General features: G+C 37.2%; 1 protein-coding gene across 1 annotated transcript in view; it reads right to left on the bottom strand.

The window, feature by feature from the left end:
• Positions 1 to 16588, bottom strand: part of igfbp2a (insulin-like growth factor binding protein 2a) — a 31779-nt gene that overhangs the window by 11945 nt on the left and 3246 nt on the right. The window lies entirely within an intron of this gene.

Below are 16588 nucleotides of genomic sequence, written 5' to 3'. Positions count from 1 at the left end.
TGCAGGAGGTTAGTTTTACTTAGTGATCTTACTTAGTGATCTCTGTTTGTTTACAACAAGCCCCGGACACTCTGTGCACAGTTAGCAATGCCGGTTAATTAGCCATGCTGCTTTGTTTATGATCAGTTGCTGACGTTGTGCAGTTAGCAACGGCGGCCACAGTTTTGTCTCCCGTGTTTAATCCGTCACCTATGTGATCACGGATCATGGTCGAAACTGTCACTCAGCAATTACGCGACGATCGAAAACCATACGTCACCTCCGGAGCCTCGTAAATCCCTCTGGAGGCCTTTTTGTAATGGAGACACGCAGAGTGAGCGACATTTGAGAGGGCGTGGCTTGAGACTTTTCCGGTGGACACTTTTCCCCCTAAAGGAAACACGGCTAATATTTTCTTTTTTCCTTGAGAAGGAGTGATCACGAAAAGGGTTTGAACTACCGGGCCCAACTCCTCCATTTGACACTTTCCAGTCCTGTATTGGTCCACAAGAAACAATCACCAGGGTGGCAGGTTAGCTACCAACAAGGGTATGTTGTTGGTAGCATACATTCATCTGTTTGAACCTCCACCAATAGCACCAAGGTAAAACAAACTACCCTATTATTTGGAGCTTATTTTAGAACTAGGGCTGGGCGATATGGCCAAAATCTTTAATCCCGGTATAGGTAATTTCTTATCTCAATAACAATATATATTACAACATAGAATGTTTACTGGTTATTGAATTCATAAATTGTCTATATGAAAAAAACAACATGATAAAGCCCTTTTTTTTTGTCATATGTTCTATACTCAGCACCTCTATGGTTCGCTCCAGCTTTACCCCCACCAGCAGGGATCAGAATCTTAATAACCTTGCTGTAATGGAATTCTGCTGCTGGTTTTTGACATTGCGATAAAAACATTATAAAAAAATATATAAAACAAGCATTTCTATAATGTTCAGGTGATATATATTGTCATATCGCCCAGCCCTAGTGCTTGTAAGTATCATATTAGTGAAAGAAACCAAATATGATCAGTATGGTCAGATTATAATAGGCCTACTTCGACACCGACATGGATGTGATAAATGACACAAAGTATGCGACCAGTAGGCTACTGTATTGATAAGCTTTGAGGGTATTTATTGATAAGGAAGCACGATAGATACACAAGATTTTCCACCTTAACACACGTGACAAACCATTCCACCATGGATTCAGGTAGCGGGACGCTGGTGAATTAAATTCAGAGCTCTTTTCAGCAATCACTGCATTTCTCTCTTTTCATTTCGGCACAATTCAAGAGTCACAACTGACATTTTCAGCGAGTCTAAAGTTTGGTAGGGTGTCCAAACCACTGTTAAAGTGCTCTGTAATGCATCAGCACAATCAATGAGTCACTACAAGCCTTTCCTTTCTCATAGAGCGAAGCCACCACATGCAGCTCCGTTAACAAGCTTGTGGGCTGAGAAAAATTGGCCACTGCTGAACTTTAGTCACAGTCAGGTTTCCATGGTTGCTTTTTTTCCTCACTGGTGTGATTTAATTGCATTAGCAGATGTTAAAAGTGGTGATAAATGAGCAACATCATCATTTACACTTTTCTAAAACTTGTATTTGGAAGACTACATGAGGAATTTGACCTAAATTTGAGGTCTTCGTACTGTACTTGAGAACAAATTCGAGATACTTGACATGTATATAGCCTTAAGTTTATTAACTTAAAATCGATGGAAGCTATTTTAAAGTTTGAAGTCCTGTTTCATGTAAAAACATTTCATGATTCCAGCTCCATAAATGTTAAGATTTCCTGCTTTACCTCTAAATTATTGAAATATTATGTAACAATGATGAGGTTTTGGACTGTTGGTTGGGAAAAAAACAGACATTGTGAAGGTGGTATTTTGGGCTCTGTGTAATTGTGATGCCATGCTAATTCATAATTCATTAATGGAGAAAATAATTGGCAGGTTAATGCATAATTTATGAAATGCAACTGCTTTTACATTTGGCCTAATGCAAGAGAAATTATCTAATAATCTACTGATATGCTCTATAAAACAACAACACAGTTCCCTGAATGCCACCAGAATATTAAAAATTGAGATTATGAAGCAGGGTGCTATATAAATACTGTTAAAAGAATCCAAACCCCCAACCTACAGAGAAATACACCTAGCATGTTCAGTAAATGTGCCATTAAATGAGTTGTCAGGACTTGATGTCACAACTATAATATAGATAGAAAGTGCTGCTACATCGCCGTTACCGTCATTCCCCGGCTGCAATGACAGCGCAGAGGCATCAAGAGGGGTGCTTCAAGAGTTTAAAAGTCTTGTGGTAAGTTTGGGGCTGTTTTAATGTTGAAGCATGCAACATTCAAGTAGCAACTCATAAAGTATGGACCTGAAAATGAGCACAATATGTTCCACCAGAATATTAAAAAGTGAGATTATAAAGCAGGGTGGTTAAAAGAATCCAAACCCTCAACCTACAGAGAAATGCACATAGCATGTATTTTAGTAAATGTGCCATTAAATGAGCTGTCAGGACTTGATGTCACAACTATGATATATTTAGATAGAAAGTGCTGCTACATCGCCGTTACCGTCATTCCCCGGCTGCAATGACAGCGCAGAGGCATCAAGAGGGGTGCTTCAAGAGACTAAAAGTCTTGCGGTAAGTTTGGGGCTTTTTTAACGTTGAAGCATGCAACATTCAAGTAGCAACTCATAAAGTATGGACCTGAAAATGAGCACAATGTGTTCCCTTTAAAAGAAAAAGTCCAACATAAATACCATCACTGGACAACAATAATAATGAAGGCCAATTAGCCATGTATTTAAATCCATGGGAATACCACTTTAAGAACGAGGAATTTATATGTAGTCATTTAGTGCACTTCCCACTGCTCTTAATCAGCAACAAATGCATTGCATGTGCTGTTTCTGTCACTGAAACTATGTCAAATAGAGTCCCTGTGGCCATCCAATAATTCCTCCAGGCGGTTTTCATTCAGTTTGACCGTCTCCTCTCTCCTTGGAGTCTTGTTAAACATCAACCTAAAAAAAACCCTCTCTTCAAACAGATGGAGCAAACAATGTGAGAGGCCATCAGGTCCAACCCAACATGTTGTTTCTGACAACAGAGCATACTTAGGGGTTGAGGGTTGACGGGGAGGGAGTGGAAAAGGAGCGTCGATTCCAAACCAGCTGATTTAAGACGAAAAAATGTTACATGATGACTCAGAAAGGAGCAAGATCACATCTCGGCTCAGTCAAATAGTGAATATACACTACAGGCCAAAAGCTTGGAAGCAAGATCAAAGTAGTACAAAGTACTTTGCAACAAAATAAATGTGATTATTATATAAAGAGTCACTTATTAGAACACATTTTTACTCTAATTATCAGGTCTTTGCACTGCAAAAAAAGAAAAGTTGGGTGAACTCAAAATTTCAAGGCAACAAACTTCGATAAAATTTCAAGTTGGACAATTAAACTAAATATTTTAAGTTTTGTTTTTGAGTTTGCTCAACTCTGAATTCAGATTTTTGTCAACTCAACATGATTGTAACGCCGCTATGAAATGTCAACTAATGTTGCGACCACAATTTTGAGTTAGCATTGATACGCTAATGGCTACTCTTGTAGCTGTAACAAGCAGCGCCGTGTCAGTTAGCCGTGTCAGTTAGCCGCTAGAGTTAGTTAGCCGCTAGCTTTCGCTAATGACCAAATTTCACCGCTTACCAGCATTTCACAACAAAGAAATAAGAGTTATCAGAACTATTGTCCCTTGTTGTGAACCCCAACTTAAAGATATAAGTAACAACAACTCACCAACTTGTTTTTGAGCAGACAACTGGCTTCCTTTGTTGTGCTAACTTACATTATTGCCCTAAATGTCAATAATTTATATTTCCAAGTTTTACCAACTTAAATCACTGTTTTAGGCCAAAAAATACAAGTTGGCTTTTTTGCAATGTGTGTTTTTATTGCTTTGTGTGTCCTTTTTTCCTGAATGTTTAAATCTGTACTCTTGTTTCTTTACTCAGCTGCTTCAATTTTAGCCATTTCTGTGGTAGTTTGTCAGAGATATGAACACAGTTGAGATTTATTGGGATTCTTGTATCCAAACTCTCAAAAGCCAAAGAGCTAAAGCAAATAATGCAAACTGTTATTTGTTTTTTTTAAACTTTTGCACTGAAGTTGTGACTCTTTCAAATCTTCTCAACCCTAAAACTAAGCCCTTACTTTATTATTTTCTTAACATTTATTCAGCAATGGTCTGGTAACATCAATGTATGAATTGAAAATTGAGGAAAATGATTCAATTCAATAAAGGTAAAGTCTGACAATGCAGTAAAAACATCCAAAAATCCAAAGAATCCGTACTGGTTTTTAAGAAAGCCATTGTGAAAAGAAAATTTAAGTTGCTTCCAAACTTTTGGCCTGTAGTGTACATGCCAGAAAAGTGTTTGTTTTTACTGATTTTCAGCTGAGCATGTATTTCACCTATGCAGGACTTCACTTGACACCTGAAGGAAAGAAGGGAAATAAGCACAGACAGTAGAGAAGGTCAAACCGTGGGCCAGTAAGTGGATAGTTTACCATTATGCAAGGGCCAAGCTGTAACGTGCAGACTCAAGGAAAGGCGTTTGTAGGACAGAGAATAAAAGCGAGTGTGTGCTACTGGTGGTGGTGGACTGGAGAGGCATTCTCTGCACTCTGCAAGAGGTAAATTTGACATCCGGTTGTAGAATATGATTACAAAAGGCCTAAGAGAGAACGGGAGAAAGGAAATTCCAAACGAAGCAATAACAAGGTGCTGGCGCCTTTTGCCATCAGATAGATCTGGTGTTGTTGGACTTCTGTTCCCCTTATGACGCTCCACCGTGCTCTCTCTGGCTTTTCTTTGAAGGCTGAGTTTCTTTCCAAAAAAGGGGCAAAAGTCAACTGAAATCAGGTGTGTTCTGCATGTGTGTGTGTACACAAGTGGTGCAGATAAACACACGACACACTCCATGAAGATATTGGCGGTTGGGGTGCCTGCTCCAAGGAACCATACACAAAGTCCTTCCTTCCTTCTGCAATAAGACTCTATAATTCATCTAGCTCTGCTAGAATCAACATTACAGAAATGCACTAAACCTACGCACGACACATTGTTATATTATTAATATTATTACTACTATTATTATTATTATATATACTGTTGCTGCCATTACTATTATTACTATATACTGTAATATACTACTATTATTATTATACTGGCCTTATTTATTATTATTATTATTACTATTATTTTATATTATATATTATATATTATTTTATTTTATTTATAATTATTTTATTTATTTTAATTTTATATTATTACTATTTATTATTAAATATTATATTATAATTAATATAATATGTACTGTACTATTATTATTATTATTATTATTATTATATATACTGTTGCTGCCATTACTATTATTACTATATACTGTAATATATTACTATTCAATTATTCTGGCCTTATTTATTATTTATTATTATTATTATTATATTATTATTATTATTACTATTATTATATATTATATATCATATTATTTTATTTATTTTTATTTTATATTGTTATTATTTATTATTAGATATTATATTTTATATTATATACTGTACTATTATTATTATTATTATTATTATTATTATATACCGTCTAGTCACTATAGCATTGTTACCATCATATCACCAGTATAATTACCATCATCTTGCCAATATCTATCCATCCATCTATCCATCCATCCATCTTTTCTTTTGCTGTCTTACATAATCCCCACAGTCTCCAAGTGCAATACCATCACTCCCCTCTCTTCTAAGGAAACCTGAGATGTTCACTCACAGTCTGGCGCACATAGACACACACATGAACGCACAATTTATAGGGAAAACAGCGATCTCCCTCTTGAATGTACACACACACACAAACACGGAGGGTCAGGACCCCACTTTCAGGGGGCGCTAGGCCTCTGCAGTCCAAGCCGTTCCACAGCGGTGGGCTTGGGATCAGCAGTATCAACAGAGCAGCAGGCCTACTGTCCAGTCTACTGCTTGAGTTAATCCTCACACAATGGGCCGAGAGGCTTTCTTTCTATATCTGATCCATGTCGAATTCCCAGATGGCACGTAGGAGAGAAGTGTCATGTCTGATTGTCCAGATTCTGGTCAACTGAGCAAATGGCAGACTTGGCCAGCGGCTGGTGGAGAATGGAAAGGTTGAAAAAGGAAAGATCCGAGCACATCACCGTTCCCGCTGGATTCTATTTCCATAGATACAAAATAGACCGTTGTTTTATTGTCAAACAAACTCCTGGATGTGATGTCTTTTTTATGTCTCGCCATGCAGTTTGGAGGGATGTTGACTGGTCGGCTTAGCTCAGCAAAGTTAGTGGTTGTCAATGGGATCATTGTCTCTCAGAAGTAGAACAATCTACTTCAACCCTGATCCTTCAATTCAATGGGTTGTGTTGTAACTAGGGCCGGGACTCAATTAAAAAAAATAATCTAATTAATTAGAGGCTTTGTAATAAATTAATTAATCGAAATTAATCGCATTTTAATCGCATATAAATATTTGACCTGAGAACAGTGAGAAGTAATTTTTCTCACATGGATTTTTAGTATACCATTGAATAATGACTGAATACATAAGCTGAAGCAACAAACATATTGTTTACTTTTGTTCAAGTCCAACAGACCAGTGCAATGTTTGCCATTAAGTGTAGCAATAGCATATTTATAAATATAGTACATTTCATAAATCCAGGTAGCCTATAGGTAGGTAGACCTTCTGTAAACTAGAATACTTTGGTTTTTGAAGTAAAACACAATCCACGCTAGCTAGCACACTAGCCGCTAGCTGCTATATGTTTAGCATTGAGGTGATACTTGAGGCTGGATGTGCTGCTATGGTGATATGTGAATTCCTTGTTGCCTAGCAACACAACCATGCTCTTATGGACGCTTCCATCCGTTGGTTTTTAGTAACTAAATGTCCCATCATCCACGGGGCCAACCAAAGGTCTCATCAGCTTCTTCCTTCATGTTCACTGTGGTTTGTTGTTGTCTCAACTCATCAACGCTAGTTGGTGCTCCAGTATAATCGCTCCTCCTGAAACTCATCCAGTGAGAAACGTTCCGCGGTGCAAAAATAAGTGCAATTAAAATGCGTCAATTTTTTTTTACGCGTTTCAGAAATGAATAACTGAATAGGAATACATTATAGGTGGTTCTGCTGGGTTGGGATTGATTTGTTGCCCCAATTGAAGGGGTTTAAGTATATTGAGATCTCGTTCACATGTGAAGCATCCATTCATCTACATCCTGACCCTCCGCTGTGGTCATGACCTTTTAGTAGTAGCTGAAAGAACGACACAGCAGATACAAGTGGTCAAATTAATTTCCTCTGTAGGGTGGCTGGGATCAGCCTCAGAGATCCGGTGAGAAGCCCAGACGTCCGGAGGGAGCTAAGACTAAAACCAATGCTCCTTTGCATCAAAAAAGGGCCAATTGTGGTGATTCAGACATCTGATCAGGGTGCCTCCTTGGCACCTACCATGATTTCAGGGCATGTCCAACTGGTAAGAAGCTTTGGGGAAAACCAAGAGATTTTATATATCGTCTGGCTGGAAAACCGTCCAAAATGTGTATGTATTTCCTTTACATCTTTTCTTTTCTTTTCTTTTCTTTCAAGAGCTTCTATCAGGGCTGTTACTGTTATGTTTGAACGTTGTTAATATTCAAACTACAATAACCTGTTCAAATTCAAAATTTAGGCTATGTTAAATGATGACGGTCTGAACAGAAGACGCAAAAGTGGCGTCGCGTCTTCACTTTTTATTCCTGGTTTAGACGAGCGTTTTCAGGAGGAAATCTGCTGATACGGTGACGCAAAAGTGTGTGAAATGTGATTGTATGCAGCCAGGCGGCATCACTTAAAGCCATAAGAGCATCTTTGGGCATGCAGAAGTTTTCACGCCACACATTTTTCATCAGCTACTCCTTCCACAAAGTTCTCCACCATCACTAGATCTCCCAGGTCTCGTTCACAGCCGTCTGGCTCCTCCCACCAATCGCTGCATCCAGAATGTGATGGAGGTAATTCCAGATCCTTCTCTGTTCACTAATACTATCTGTACATATCCTGGACATTTGGTGGAAAGACTCCTGTAAGTTTATTAGAGCTGCCAGAGCAGCTTGAAGGTCCCACCATGGAAATAAAGTTTTCCACTCTGGAGGGTGGTTTCAGATTTTTGCATTTTTAAGCCCCAAAAACGCCGTCACCATCTAAAGGAAAGGCACTTCCAATAAAAAATGTTGTCGTTTTTACCCGCAAGCATCCTCGTGTAAACAGGGCCTTACAATCTGAAAAGGAGAGCGAGCAAGAGGCTGCCAACAAGAGCAAATCTCGAGCTGTTTTTTTGAGAGTTTCACAATATGTAATATTAGCTGGCTTGCAATGTCTTGTAGCTGAGCCAGCAAAGCTGTCAACTAGTTTCTGATCATTAGTATTTAGATGTATTCATAACAAATGCACACGATCAGCTGTTGCAACAGCGGCATATAGATGAATTAGGTAGGGAAGAGATTTGAATGTATTTAAATGAGGCAATTCATTTGAAAATTGTTTGTATGCCTGTTTTAATTTTAGCTGCAACACTGCAAATTATTTGATTCTTGCCAAGATAAAATAACTTAGATTTAGAAGTGTTAGATAATTCATCTTGTTTTAAGAGTTGATTTCTTTCTTTAAGTGTTCAACATGCTTATTTCTAGATTTAACAATCTTAATTTAAGAAATCTTGTCAAGTGAAATTATCTGTCAATGCAGCAAGATCATTTCCCTCAGATTTAGTGTTTTTATCTTGTCTTTAGACTAAACACCTTTTTTCAGTGTACTTTTCCTATAGACATCTAGTAATCCAGTAAGAATCTTAGTGATTATTCCTGTGCACAAAGGTATTAAAAAGTGCACACAAACACATTAGGAATGCACCAATCTTTGGGTCAGGAATCTTACTCACTGAAACCTGAACTATCCATTAAGAAAGTGGCAATCCATAAAAGGTCTTCTTTCAGCACAGAGGTGTGAAATAAGTCATGTGCCACCTTAGAAGTTGTTGAAAGGCCCTGCGAAGAGGTAACTGCAGTCCATCATCCTTTGCAAGGTCTAGTGGGACTGTTTTCCTAGAAACACAAACTCAGCAAAGTGCAGATATGTTTACCTTCCAGGCTTTTTGGCCCGCAACAGTCATCTAAAAGCAGGCTTTGGACAAGCTCTGGCACGTCTGTACACACCACGGCATCCAAGGCCAGGCGTCTTGCTCTCTACCAGCACCCCTGGGTGAACTCTGGAGTGACTGTACGGGTCCTAAACTAGGATTTGAACTGAGGCAAGCTGGAACACAACAAAATTGTAGGGCATCACATGCAGCTACTACTGACAATCATTCTTGACCTCTGTGGGAGAGAAATGAGGGATGTGAGAAGTCAGAGAGGACAAAACCTCTTGGGGTCATCCAGTAGATGGCATCAGGGTATTGACGAATACATTTTTATTATAAAGCCTATTGATTTTTGAGTCAAAATAAACTCATAAATCCACTTTTTCTATGTGGATTGTGCACAGATTTTGCACAAATATGACAATGCAAGGTCACTCTGAGGGCTGCTTTATCAAATTGTCAACCAATTCTCAAAATGTAAACTGAGAAAATAAAGAATAAATAAATCCCACATTTCCTCTAGAACCACCAATGAACTATCTCAACAACTATGGAATGGGTTAGGGCTGGGCGATATAGACCAAAAGTCATATCCCGATATATTTAGGCTGAATATCGATATTTATCCTGATATTTTTATCACAAAGTGAGAGCAAATATTCAGTCAAAGTTAAAGCCAAATCTGACATGTCACAAGTTTAGTAGTAGTTTTATTGAAACCGTTTATTTAAGTGAACATAAATACTGTACAACAACATGAGTACCTTTTTTTTTTTTTTTTTAAATCAAAGCACCATAGAGTGCACATTTGAATAAAGAAATATCTTAAATAAAAATATGAAATGGCTGTGGCAGGTGGCAGGTATATGCCTATGAAATAAAATAGGCCAAACCTTTTCTAAAATAAATATATTTAAATAAGAAAAGAATAACAAAGATTACAAAATAACTAAATATGACAAACCCTAGCAAGGGCAGCATTTATATATAAAAAAGAAGAAAAAAAATTGAACTGTATCGATATATGTGATATGGTCTAATTCCATATCACATTTAGAAATATATCGATATATTTTTTATATCGATATATCGCCCAGCCGTAGAATGGGTTGCTGTGACATTTGGTAAAGCCATTTGTGTTCCCCAGTGGATAAATCCTAATAACTTCCCATTTTTTTTCCTGTAGAGCTGCCAATAAAATATCTCTTACTCTTGAATGGGTTGCTGTGATATTGGGTAAAGCCATTTGTGTTGCGAGTTCTCGTCTAGCTAGCGCCGCCATGCTAACAAAGGTGGAACTGAGAGCCAGAGGGGAGACACTAACCGCCATTGTTACCGGGAAGAATAACCTGATCTGCAAGCCACAACGACGTACCAACGAACAAAGTTGACAGTGTTTGTATTGTCTTAAATCACCCTTGACCAAAAAGGAGGGTGGGAAGTTATTCTGGATCTCAATAGGCACGAGGAGATTCTTGGCAAGGGTACACGTGAAGTTGACGCCTGGGGGGGAGATGGCACAAATGCCCCTGTTTTTGGAGAAGCCTAGGGTGGGGTGGGGTGGGGATTATCTCAGAGCTATTTCAGTCCTGCGGGCTCCGTCTGGATGCCCCCGCAGGTACACAGGAATGCCCCTTGTTAGCTAACAATGTGATTTCAGCGACCAGATGGCACAGGAGTTTTCCACTTCATTTTTCCTCTTCATAACAGCTTTTATAACAGTATTGTTACAAAAGATATCAAACTGTCAGCATGTAAAACTGTCGCTGGATAGGTTTGGGGCAAAATGAACACTAAAATAAAAGCTTATTTTGAGGCTTAATAACCAATTCATCATAAAAAGAATTGGCACCATTACATTTGTAGTACTTTTCCTATTCATGTGACATTCAAGGAACCAGCTATTACCTCTGCTCGTGTTTTGTTCTTCAACTTATTCCCTATCAAGGTCATATATGGTGTGATCCGAGTCAAAACAACGAAACGCCCATCCAGTCTGATTAAAAGAACCTTTATTTGGGTCCAGGTTTCTGTGGGAACAGACTATCAAGTGGTACTGTGCATAAACAGAGAGAGGAGTGGGAAAGTTGTGGGTGTTAGTTTGGAACAGGGAGACAGTTCAGCTCAAAATTAATGAAACATAGAGTCTTTTTTGTTATTAGGAAAAGTCTGGAATAAAAATGTACTTAGTTGTATTATAAAGATCTTAGAATAACCCATTTTAATCTTGGGTTCATGGGGGAATATTTGTTGAATCCTTCTATTTTTACAGTGATTTGAATCCATCCCAGGATACTCAACCAAACCATGGAAACTAAAAGGAGATCTTTTCAACCTGGAACATATTTCCCACGTTTTTGTGTCTAAAGGTATATTCATAAATGCAGTCTATGCCTTAAATATTCAAAAGCATTTCTTGCATGGTGGTAAATAGGAGCAGGGGTTATTATTCAGGGAAATCTGTACTGCCACTTTCCCACCTCAAGACCTTGTAACATTTCAGGGATGTTTTTTTGTTTTGATGTTTGTTTGTTTTTTGTACTTTGTGAATGAAAACATTAAAATGCGAGGACAAGCATGTAAAGGTACGGCTGGGCGATATGGACCAAAAGTCATATCCCAATATATTTAGGCGGAATATCGATATTTTTATCGCAAAGTGAGAGCAAATGTTCAGTCAAAGTCAAAACCAATTATGACATGTCACAAATAGTTTTAATGAAACCGTTTATTTAAGTAAACATAAATACTGTATAACAACAGGAAGACTTTAAAAAAAAAATCTAAGTTCCATAAAGTGCACATTTAAATATAAAAAAATCTTAAATAAAAATAGCCTTTGAAATAAAATAGGCCAATCTTTTTCTGAAATGAATATATTTATATTATTAAAGAATAAAGAACATTACAAAAGAACTAAATATGACAAACCCTAGTAAGGGAGCATGTATATACAAAGAAAGAAAAAAAATCGATATATGCGATATGGTCTTATTCCATATCACATTTAAAAATATATTGATCAATTCAATATTGATATATTGGTCAATTACTGTTTTTTTTAAAGAATATCAAATTTAAGAGTTAAAACCATTTCTAAATCACACCAAGCTACATTTTTTGCATTAAATATTGTGTAAAAAAAGTTTTCATAACGGCACATATATGACAGCATATACATGGATACCAATTAGCCTTTAATCGGCCAATACTGGCCAATAATATCTGTCAACTAATATATATGTCAGGCTCTAATATTTTTTTACCAAATAACTTAATACCCATATTGCAATTATATTGTACGGTAATTATTAGGGGTTTTATAAATACTTTCACAATAAGAGTTTTGGGTGTGAATGTGAATATAATGACCAAGTGGTTAAAGGCAAATAATAAAACAATCTGGTAAATTAAATCACTTGACTGTAATGCAGCCTTTAAAACCAAGAAAAGACAATTTATTACAACGTTAAAATATAGCAAATCTAAGAAAATATTTAGTATCATATCACAATATAAACAGAATACTGCTACACTACCAAGCCTCACTAATTCCCTTTAAGAATGTTTAAGAAATATTGGTCTATTATAAGATGCACATTATATAAGAACTTTCTGGAAGTTACAACGTTGCTTCAGATATATATTTTTTCCTGTTCCTATTAGGGCTGGGCGATATATATCGATATAAAAAACATATCGATATATTTTTAAATGTGGTATGGAATTAGACCATATCGCATATATCGATATAGTTCAACTGTGATCCTTGCTCCAGGCAAGCTGCGGCTTTTATTAAAGATATTTTTTTATTTTAATGTGCACTTTACGGAGCTTTGATTTAAAAAAATAGGTTTCTCCTGTTGTTTACAGTATGTATGTTCACTTAAATAAACGGTTTCAATAAAACTACTTAAAAATATCGGGAAATATATTAATAATAATTAATAATTAGACCAAATCACATATATCGATATAGCTAAAAAAATGTTTATTTTTTTCTTTATAAATGCTCCCTTGCTAGGGTTTGTCATATTAACTTATTTTGTAATCTTTGTTATTCTTTTCTCATTTAAATATATTTATTTTAGAAAAAGATTGGCCTATTTTATTTCATAGGCATATACCTGCCACCTGCCACAGCCATTTCATATTTTTATTAAGATATTTCTTTATTCAAATGTGCACTCTATGGTGCTTTGATTTAAAAAAAAAAAAAAAAAAGGTACTCACGTTGTTATACAGTATTTATGTTCACTTAAATAAACGGTTTCAATAAAACTACTTGTGACATGTCATATTTGGCTTTGACTTTGACTGAACATTTGCTCTCACTTTGCAATAAAAATATCAGGATAAATATCGATATTCAGCCTAAATATATCGGGATATGACTATTGGTCCATATCGCCCAGCCGTAGTTCCTATGAATGAAGCATTTGCATGTTCTGCTGCAGCGTACAGTAGTTGCCTGCAGTGTAACACATGCATGCAATCACTCATGCAGCACACACAAACACACAGATCAGAGGTTCTGAAGTGCCAAAGGGGGTTCAATCTGGGCACACAGGATTTGGTTTTAACCAAGTGCAATTTCATATTTTCATGTGTTTAATTCAGACGTCCACATGTCTGCATGGTCCAATTAAAGTCACAGGACCACAGAAACATCACAGGCTTTTTGCTGAATTAGGAGTGTTGCATCACCATGTGCATCTTGCAGCCCTACTTCTAATGCACTTAAACTTATAAAAGTCAATTTCCTATTTTTGCTCCAGCAATTTTGAATGTGAGTTTATCATAAGAGGGTTTTTAGTGTGACTGAAACCCAATAAACTTCCTGCTGCGCTGAACAAGACATTACCGCATTTTGAAATTGTTCTATGCACCCTGGGGTGTTTATTTCTCCAGGATTTATGAAGCAATATCTGTTTCTTACTGAATAACTAATATGCTGTAATCAGTTGCTTCGATAATTTAAAACAGGGAACAGAAAGGGCCTGTGGCTTAGACCGGAGAAGAAAATAAGCCTGCAGTGCAGTGCCAGTACATTTCGTGCAATCAGTTTCATTAAAAACAAACAAAAACTAAATTAGTTCATTGCTCCACTTTTTTTTAGCTCCACTGACAGTTTTTTTTATATATATGTGGTATTATGTTTTGTTTGTGAGTCAGTGTAAGTCAGAGAGCATATGTAATGTAAAGTCACCAGTATAATCAAATGTTCTGGGGTGAATACAAATAAAAAACTGAATATTTCCACACATTTATTATCTCCCATAATTTCCCTCCTCTGACTTGATTTCAACATCTCTTACTTTTCCCAAAGTATTTTCTCTTGCATGATCGTTTGAGGAGAAAGAATATTGGCTCTGACCTTTGACCTCTTTGGTTGTTTGTAATGCTGATCCAGGACTTTACAGGGATTGTACTGCTGCTTTAATTGCAAGTTGTGATGAATAAAACCAACAAATCAATTCTTAAAATGCATCAAGTGATCTATTCCTCGCTTTTCGACCAACGCGAACCTAGTTCTAGTGCTGGGTTGGTGCTGGTTCCCAGTTAGTTCAACTTGTGAACCTTCCCAGAACATGTTGGCTTTACCAATCGGCTCCAGAGCCACGTCACTACGTCACTGGATACGTCTTCGCTCTCTGACAATTGTCAATGGCAAACTACATTGCCTCTTTACATGTACAGCACATTTATGCTGCTTGTCTTGAATGCTCTGGACTAGAGGTCGACTGATACGTGGTTTTTATGGCTGATGCAGATTATTTTGACATCAGTCTTAACCGATCCCTGATATTTGCTGCCGATTTTTTTGGGCCGATTCTTGAAGCCGATACTGCCTTTTTTCCCTTCATTTACATGATAAAAATGAGACAATGATAACAAATGTTACACAAGTCTCAATTTAAACAAAAAAAGAAACATTTATTAACAAAACAAACAAAACATATTAACAGTTGGATAGCAAACAATGTAGAACATTTAAATATTAGCAATGCCACCAACCGTTGAAAACCAACATCAGAAACAACCATAGATGGTTGATTGTCTGTGGCAATCACCTCAGTTAGCATTACTGCTAGCATCAATCTTTTTTTACCTCAACGCATGGCTGCTCAATGCGCTAATTGATCGGCAAACGCACACACATACTGATGCCGATACAAGTAAAAGACGCAAACATCGGCCCGATATATCTGTGATGTTTTGGTCGACCTCTACTATGGACGGCCATTACTTTCTTTTTAACACTGAACGTAAGATGTTAATGTTAGCTTTTGTTTGTTTGCCCGCTAAGCTAGCCCAGTAACGCTAGCCTGTATCAATCACATTGCAGTTAAATAAATAAAACAAAATGAATGATACACGTTAAAATTGGTCCTGTTGGTTACGATACTCCGGCCTCCAGCCCTGACGTGAGCGGTTCGTGGTTGGAGACCAGTAAAGAGTTGGTGCCGCTCTAGAACCAGTTTTCTTGCCCGAATGCCAGTTCTTTGAGGAACTGGTTCAAAATTCAGCACCGCCTCTGAACCGGCCCTGGAACTGCCTTGGTGGAAAAGGGGTAAATGAAGGCCGCCTCTCAAAAGAAAAAACATGAACTCAAGTTTTTTTTTTTTTATTCTTCATGGAACTACTTAATTCTTTGGTTTCATGCCGGCAATTTCCCCACAGTGCCCCTGCGGAAACCCCCTACATAGACTGTCGCAATGAGGCTGTCAAAGGCTCTGTTTTAAAGTTACAGTGAATATTTTGGTGTCCTGTGAAACAAATGGACTCTATGGGTACCCACGAGTCCTTCTTTTACAGACATGCCCACTTTATGCAAATCCTATTGGGTCAGTAACAATGCAGGTTGGGTTTTTTAAGCTGTGCAAATTTTATTTTTCGTCTATTATATTTGAATATTTCTGCATACCGGGTTCCCTACACAGTCTTTGGATTGAATAAATCAGGTATGACTGGAAAGCGGAGACTTTTATGGATTTAATGCCCGATTTTATTCATATGTGATGATATCCGTGCTGAAAGTAGGGATGTAATTGTGACTCGGTGACATTTCATAACATTCTGAAGCAGAGGCAGCAATAATTTTGCAATTTTCAGCAAAATGTTTATAGCTGAAACACCATTATATTTAGTTTATTCAGACCAATATGTGTTTGTATGGATTATTATGGGCCTTTATGTCGGCCACCTGTTCTGTAAAATTGATTTATCATCTGTTTTTATTCATATTACATTCAGCGCCCCCCTTATCTCAACACACCCTTTTATGGTTATAATTTCACTTGACTGTTAAGTTTATTTTCCTCTCCGGTTATTAAT

The sequence above is a fragment of the Centropristis striata genome, chromosome 24 (assembly GCF_030273125.1).
Source record: "Centropristis striata isolate RG_2023a ecotype Rhode Island chromosome 24, C.striata_1.0, whole genome shotgun sequence".
Classification (NCBI taxonomy): domain Eukaryota; kingdom Metazoa; phylum Chordata; class Actinopteri; order Perciformes; family Serranidae; genus Centropristis; species Centropristis striata.
The sequence above is the reverse complement of the archived record's forward strand: the minus strand, read 5'-3'. Positions and strand labels throughout refer to the sequence as shown.